The 8293-nt window shown below is 38.6% G+C and overlaps 1 pseudogene; it reads left to right on the forward strand.

The window, feature by feature from the left end:
- Positions 1-5527, forward strand: part of LOC107695659 (butyrophilin subfamily 2 member A2-like) — a 46261-nt pseudogene extending 40734 nt beyond the window's left edge.
- The last annotated feature ends 2766 nt before the right edge of the window (positions 5528-8293 follow it).

Genomic DNA, 8293 nt, shown 5'->3' on the forward strand with positions numbered 1-8293 from the left:
TTCATGAAAAATGTAATGAAATTAAAACAATTATAAATCATTATTCAGCAAAAAAAAATAGAATAAATAAAAGCACAAGTTGTTGGAAAGTATGTATAAGGTGTCAATTATAAGTACTGTGTTAAAGCTTATAATAGCACCAATCGAATCAACACAAACAACATTTCTGAGGAAAAATATTAATTATAAGTAAGCTTACACTTATTCTAAGTTAGATCCACTATTGTATGCTGTTGCCGTATGGCAACATATCATAAAGTACCTTAAAATAATATTTTTTTTTCCAATTTTTTTTTTACAGCACTTCAAGTTAAGTCATTCTTAGAAAAGAAAAAGATTCAAATATTTTTTTCTATAGGTCTATCATAATGTGTGCGGTGTACTTTATTACATTAATGTTAACTGAAAAAAAAGTAGAAAAGTTAAACTAAACAAAAAAGAGAAATGCGGTCTTGGCAACTAGTTATAAAAATAAATACATACATCTAATAAACCTTGCACTGATACATTTTGAATAAACTGTCAAAGTTGTATGAATTCAATTGATTCGATTTTTTTTAAAGGGGTCATATGATGCTTTTTTAAAGATCATTACTTTGTATTTGGTGTAACAGAATATGTTGACATGCTTTAATGTTCAAAAACACATTTTTTTTTCAAATACTGTACATTATTGTAGGTTCTCTATGCCCCGCCTCTCTCAAACGCTTCGTTTTCTACAAAGTCCCTCCTTCCGACAAGTGCAGTCTGCTCTGATTGGCCAGCTGACTCCACTTTGATGTGACGCTGTCTCTCTCTCTCTCTCTCTCTCTCTCGCTTGCTCTCTCCCTCTCCCGCTCTCTCTCTTTCGCGCTCTCTCTCTCTCTCTCGCTTTCGCTCGCTCGCTCGCGCACACACACACACACACGATGCGCAAAACTCCGCATTTGAACAGTCAATAGCAAATACTTAAACTAATAACAAAACAGTAGCTGATTCAGAAGCGCCAGATTGTCATAGCAAAGTCAGAATTACCTCCTCTCCTAGGTTCACGAAAAGGTCGTCCATAAAATGCATTGCTGTTCTGTTGTAAGTAATCTTAAAGATTCCTAAATGCATCTACTTTCGGAAGGCCAAATAAAGTGCTTTTGCTTTCGCCTAGAAACACACAGCGTCTCCCTGACATGGCTGCTTCAACACTAACTGCGGTCACTGAAACCACGCCTTCTATCTTTGCGTGAACATTTGGGCGGCATTACGCAAATATTTCCAGATAGTGAGGTAGATATGTGGGGGCGTGTTAGAACGAGCCGTTTTAGGGGGGCGTGGTAGAGTCTTAACTTTGATAAAGAATATCTCTTTGGTTTTGAGACTTTAGTTTTTGCAACTTCAGGGATCTTATCTATGCACAATCAGCTTGTAACACTCCAAAGAGAAAGGAAAACTTGAAATCGCATCATATGACCCCTTTAAGAAAATCTCATGGAATTTATGAATGAATGATTCAATTACCCCTTTCACACATACAGACGTTACTGGAAAATTCCCGGTAAATAGCCATAAAGAGATCATGTGTGAACTGGTCCTTTTTTAAAAATACCGGTAAATACGTTCCGGCAATTTACTGGTATGAGAAGTTTTAATATTACCAGTAAATTGCCGGAATTCTGCTGTGTGTGTGAATGCAGAATCAAGATTACCGGTATGAGCACGTACGAGTTCAGAACGTGCTGGCGTAGACGTCTACTCTGGGCCAATCATAACATTCTGACGCAGATGATGCATTTACTCTTTGCTGTGTTTGAAGTTGTGTAATGCGATGTCTCTGGGCCAAAAGAAGCTGCATGAATATGAACGTTTGACACCAAAATGAAAACATCAACAAAAACACTGATTTACTCCATGTTTACAAACACAACACCGGGATGCGCAGCCATTTAGAGGTCATTTCTGTTTAATGATGTCACAGAATTTACCGGTAATTTGAAACCGATGTGTTAATGTCGTTCCGGTAATTTTACGGCAATTTACTGGTATTACTGTGTGAAAGGTGCTAATGACTCACTCATTACTGGATGAATCATTGTTTTTGAATGAATCTCTTGAATTAATGATTCAAAGACAAATACATTTTTAACAGACCCTTTTCGCCACTTAAAAAAAGATGCGCACACAGGAATTGATAGGTGGAATTGAATTTTTAATTTTACAACAAGTATTCGATTCCTGACCTTAAGTATCTGATTCTGGAATTAGAATTGATTTTCAATTCCCATCCCTAGTCAGGATTATGTTCTGTGTTCTGTGGGCTGCGTTCCACTTCACTTAGACTAGGGTGACCATACGTGCCATTTTCCCAGGACGCGTCCTGGCCAGGATTTCTATATTGCCTAAAATATCTAGGTTTTGGCTTTGTTTGCGTGTGCAGACCGATCGGTGTATGACATCAAAGTACCATACAGACGGTTATGCTTTTGAAACGCTCTCGAGGTACTTTGATGTCAAACACTGATCGGTCTGAGCCGCACTGCTTTTAAGTCGAACACACCTAATATGTACGCATAATTGCATCACTTTGACCGTAGATCCCACCTTCTCACACGCCATGATTGGTCCATTATGTACAATGCTTGCATGCTATTGGTCAAACTACTTTTCGAGCATTACCTTCAGCAAGCATGAAAACAAAGCCAAAACAAATCCGGGCCAGGACGCGTCCTGGGAAAATGGCACGTATGATCACCCTAACTTAGACACACACTCACAAACTTCCCTAAACACTTTCCCTCAGGGGAATCCCTGCTGCCATTTTGAAGTGCGTTCCACTTCGTAAAGTGGACGAGGGAAATTTATATGGACAGACCCTCACCCCTCAATTTTGACTGAGGAAGTGAGTCCACTTCATATGTACACTTCAGGCTGCTCCATAGACCACAATGCAACATGATTGTGACTTCACAGCAGATCACATTTAATTTATCCCCACCTCAAACAACTCTATTAATTTTTTTATTTTCTATTTTTTATATTTAAAACAGCTCAAGCATACATATATACATACAAAATGCAGCATCAAACAAATTTGTAAGGGAAAAATGTAAATAATAAATCAGGTGAAAGTGATCAAGGTCTTAGGGCGTTCCAATTCAACCCATTACAATGATTCCGCCAGCAGTGGAGAAGTGGGCACTCGTGCAATGTATTAAATGACGTACATCTGAGTCAACGAGACAGTGTGAAGTTAGCAAGGGAAGGCCATAAAAACTAACTGGAACGCAGCCATTGTGTTGTCAGTGTCCCTGTCATGTGACCCAATTTTCCCTGTGTGTCTGATTGTTGCATTCAGTTTACCTGTTGTTGTCACGAATTCGGTCCATGGACTTGCGTTTATTCACCACCAGAGGTCACCCTTTCCATTACATTGACTCTCGCTCAACACAAACTGTTGCATAGCACCCCGGACTACATTTCCCATCATTCTTTGCACGATTTGCACACTGCACTGATTGCACTCATTGCACACAGCTGTTTCTAATCACCTCACTCACTATATAACACCCACTCTAACTACCTTTCTCTGCTGAGTATTGTTTAGCCCGTACCCCATTCCGAGTCTCTGTGTTTTCCTTGTTTTGCCTTGCCTTGCCTGTTTCCGCGGTTTCTGATCTTTGCCTGTTTTCCTGGATTTTTCCCTCTCGTCTCGCCCCTGTGATTCTGTCTGCCGATCGGTGACCTACGCTAGCCCTGGGACTATTCTTGTGTTTTGCCCGCCATATACCTGTTTGCCATTGTTTGACCCTGCCTGTTTACCACGTCTCTTTAATAAAGCTTGCAGATGGATCCACACGTCTCACGTCTCGTCAGCCCCGTTACAGTTGTCCAGTTAACTCATTAGTTCCTCGTTTAGTCTTGTGTATATATATGCTCCTTGTGTTCCTGAGTTCCTTTGTCCATGTCAATGTTACAGTCTTGTGTAATCTGTTGAGTGAGTTTTGAATTAAAGACTGTTCTTTGGATTATTCATCTTTGTGCACTACTTACACTACAACTACCCATGACATCATCTGTTTTCTCATATTTAATAAATTAAATGTAAATACATTATATACTAATGTTTATTAAAAATGTGCTTATAAAGTTTCCCATTGTGACAACTTACCCCTACAACACTTTATTTGCAGTAATAACTTTTAAGTTTTGTACAGACACACACAAAAAGAAAACGCCTTAGGAAATATTCACTGAAGTTAAATGTGTGACAACTTGCCCCAGTCTACCCTCTATATATAAAATATAATGTTACAGGTCCCAGGCAAAATGTACCTTAAAATATATATTAATAAATATAATTCTATTTAAAAAGAAAATTTATAAAAATGTATAATCTTGCAACCTAAACTTGAAATGTATCAAAATTGATAAAATTGATGTTGTCTTTTATAGTTCCTATAAGAAACAACATAATTTCTTTCATAATGTGTTTTTCTCTCTCTCTTTATTTAGAACTTTCTACAGACTTTCAATTTTTACAGAGTCAGAAGAGCCATATACAAGATGGTGAATTTATATTATTTACATTATTAATTGGTATTTACAATATATTTTTATCTACAAAATATTAAATTTGTTTTTGTTTATCTTATAGAAAATACTTGTAGTTGAATGTGTGGTGTCTAAAATTATTAATATAAAAGAAATTTTTTATGACCCCATGCTTTCCCATCTGTTTTTAGTGATCACGTATTTAAGAAAACATAAAGGTAAGTAAAAAGTGTCATTTAATCATTTCATCCAAATTCATTACTGAGCTCATTTATTGTCATTTCAGAGATTACAGTAACAGTGAAACATTTTTAAAGCGTATATATTTTAAGTATATAAAACAAGTTCAAATGTAAGAAATTTTTACCTTATGTTACACGTTAAGTAAATCTAAAGATTGAGTAGATGTGTCTAAACTTTTTACTGGCACTGTACATCTGCTAAACTTTTTTTTATTTTTTTAACAGTGAATGTGATTCTGGATGCTGATATGGCTCATCCACGTCTCAACGTGTCTAGTGATGGGAAACAAGTGAGAGATGGAAACACACAACTGGAAAGAGTGGACAGGGCGGAGGAGCAAAATGACAAGTTTGATAAATATCTTGCTGTCCTTGGGAAGGAAGGGTTTTCTTCAGGGTGCTTTTACTATGAGGTGCAAGTGCAGGGACAAACTGAGTGGAATTTAGGAGTGGCCAGAGAATCCAGTGAGAAAATAATGAATCTTCTCAATGGATACTGGATTACGGGTCTGAGATATGAGAAGTACATGTATCTGTCTTATAACTCCCCAGAAGTACTTTTTTCTCTGAGAGTGAAGCCCCAGAGGGTTGGTGTGTTTGTGGATTATGAGAAGTGTCAGGTTTCCTTTTACGATGTGGAGTCCAGCTCTCATCTCTACTCTTACACTGATCAGTCTTTTGATGAGAAACTCTATCCATTTGTTAGTTTGGGGTATATGAGTAATGAAAACTCTACAGCACTGATTATCTGTGATGATTACTGATCAGTGAAAGAATTTGCATGAACAATTGAAAAAAAGTGTAAGAGCAATGAAAACAAAATATTATTTACAGTACCAGTCACAAATTTGGACAAACAATTTTAATGGTTTACATAATCTTAAAAAAATGTATTTGTCTTGCTGTACTGTATATGTGTAATGTGCATTTTTATCTATTTTTTTCTGTCTAAAAGTGGCAAAAAATAAATGACAAATAAAGCAATTGCATTATTTTCTCAAAGTTTTGAGATGTTGAGCAGAATGTCTGGAATTCTGTCATCCGTATAAAGTGGAATATGGTGTTTTTTACTGTTGTACTGCCAAGCCCCTGAAATACAAAAAAAATTAGTCCATACAACACACAATCACTGCACTCTAAAACAAACGTTTTGGCACAATTTGTTGAGTTGATTACTGAAATTGAGTTGTTCCTATTAATTTTAACATAACTGAGTGGTAGACCTGGGACCAATTAATTTGATCTATTTCAGTAAAAACAGCAATGTTAAATGTCACTTATCTAGCATGTAAATTTAATGAACAAGATATTACTTGTCTGGCACTGTAACAGACTTTTTTCATTTGTTTCACTTGAACAAGCCTCTCAAAAGAGGGTTTGCACTCGAAAAAGAGCACAAAGACCTACACCTTTGTGATAAACTGTCTTTTGAAGTTTATTTCCGGTGTGTTGTCTTTAGTGGGGTCATAGTTCTCTATATTTGTGGATGCATATAATGAAACCACAATCATTCACATTTGTGTTTGCATTTTCATTTACTTGTATGTAACATGTCTGCCATACTTCATAATCAAAGTGAGGAATGTTACATACGTAAGTCTGTGTGACAGAAGTAGCTGTGGCAGGTTTATCAGCTGGAATGATGGGAGGGATTGTGTCGCCTCAGGTGTTCAGTTACATAAGAAAGTGGAACTAAACTAGGAATTATCTCCTTATAATCTTACAAACTCTTATATCAACACAATTTGGCAAAAAGACACTCTTGAGAAAAGTCAGTGATGAGATGAAGGTAAATCATATAACCTGAGAAACCTGAATACGTTGTTTTGTTTGTGTCTATGATGTGATGTGCCTTTTCTCCTTTTCCCCAAACACAAAACAATATCAAGAGCAATTTTGGACAACAATGATTTTTGTCATAATATTGCAGCCATACCCTGTAATGACTTCCTGTTTATTTAATTATAGCCTAATATAAACTACAGTATTAATTTTTGTGTGTAAATACATGTCACCTTTAAGCAACATTAAACAGTCTGTATAAATAAACATCTCTTCTCTAAAGCAGCTCGCCCCCTTTGCTGCCTTTTCCCGAGGGCGGGGTTTATCTGGGTTTGTGATGTCACGAGTCACGAAAGTAACTCGTTGTAGTCCCAACCAGCTATTTTTGTAGGCATTAAACTGCCAGAATTTTAAAAGGCGATATCTCCGTTTGCATTGAACTTTCAGCTTAGTAATTTTGCAGATATTGTTTATGCTCAAACAGCAACATTAGACACTAACTAACGTTAAAAAAGTGAAATTGCAATGAACCACCCCTTTAAAGTCTGTTTTCAGCCTTAAATTATCTACTTAATCTATATTCATTTTACATTTATGTATATATTGTGTGTCACAGTGTCTGGTTGTGGTGCCCTGGACTGGCCACTTGAGGGCGCTCTCCCGTTTCCCTGTTACATGTTTTGAACTCCATTTCCCATAGTCCCTTGCCTGTCGTTTCTGTTCTGATCATGATCACCTGTTAGTAATTTACTCATCAATTCATCACTACTTATACCATGCTCTCACTGTCTGTCTTTGCTGCAGCATTGTTCGAGGTTACATCGTGTTTTCTGTTCCCTGTGTTTTGGATTACCTTTGGTCTAGTTTTTGTTCTGTTCTGATTATTTGTTACTTTAATAAACTACTGCATTTGGATCTACCTTGTTTTTTCCTGGCATTCCGTGACAGCATGGGTTCGAATCTCGTTTTTGTTCTGTTCTGTTTATTTGTACTTTAATAAACATACTGCACTTGGATCTAACCTGGTTTTCTCCTGGCATTCCGTGACAGAATACTGCAGCCAGTACAAGATCCAGCAGTTTGTTTTGCTTTTGCCTTCGTTTGGACTATGGACATTCGGACTACCCCTCCTGCCACAAGGAAGGAGCGAGTGGCTCGACACCGGGCTCTCATGGCTCTGAGGCAGCAGGGAATGGAGGTTGGTGGTTTTGCCAGACCTTTTGGACGTTGGCGGTGGGGCTGAATTATAATGAGGCTGCACTTACGGACCTCCTTAATGTCTGTCTGGATGATCCTTTGCGCCAGTGGGAGATGGAAGGAATCGGGATCCTAGACTTCTGGGGCTTCGTCAAGTATTTCCATAGTCAAAGTCAGTGGGCAACACCAGGCCAATCAGAACACTTCCGCAGGGATTTTCCCACCACCCCTGCCTTTCCGACTCCCACTGAGCAGCTGAGGGCGAGAAGGAGGACAGTAGAGCCCGCTCCAGTTCGGGCGCTCACAAGGTCCACTCCAAAGCCCGCTCCAGTCCGGGAGCTCACAAGGTCCACTCCAGAGGCCGCTCCAATCCGGGAGCTTACTAGGTCCACGCCAGAGCCCGCTCCAGTCTGGGAGCTCACAGAGTCCACTCCAAAGCCCGCTCCAGTCCGGGAGCTCACAGAGTCCACTCCAGAGCCCGCTCCAGTCCGGGAGCTCACAGAGTCCACTCCAGAGCCCGCTCCAGTCCGGGAGCTCACAGACCACACTAC

Source organism: Sinocyclocheilus anshuiensis, unplaced genomic scaffold, assembly GCF_001515605.1.
Source record: "Sinocyclocheilus anshuiensis isolate Anshui unplaced genomic scaffold, SAMN03320099.WGS_v1.1 scaffold1075, whole genome shotgun sequence".
Lineage (NCBI taxonomy): Eukaryota > Metazoa > Chordata > Actinopteri > Cypriniformes > Cyprinidae > Sinocyclocheilus > Sinocyclocheilus anshuiensis.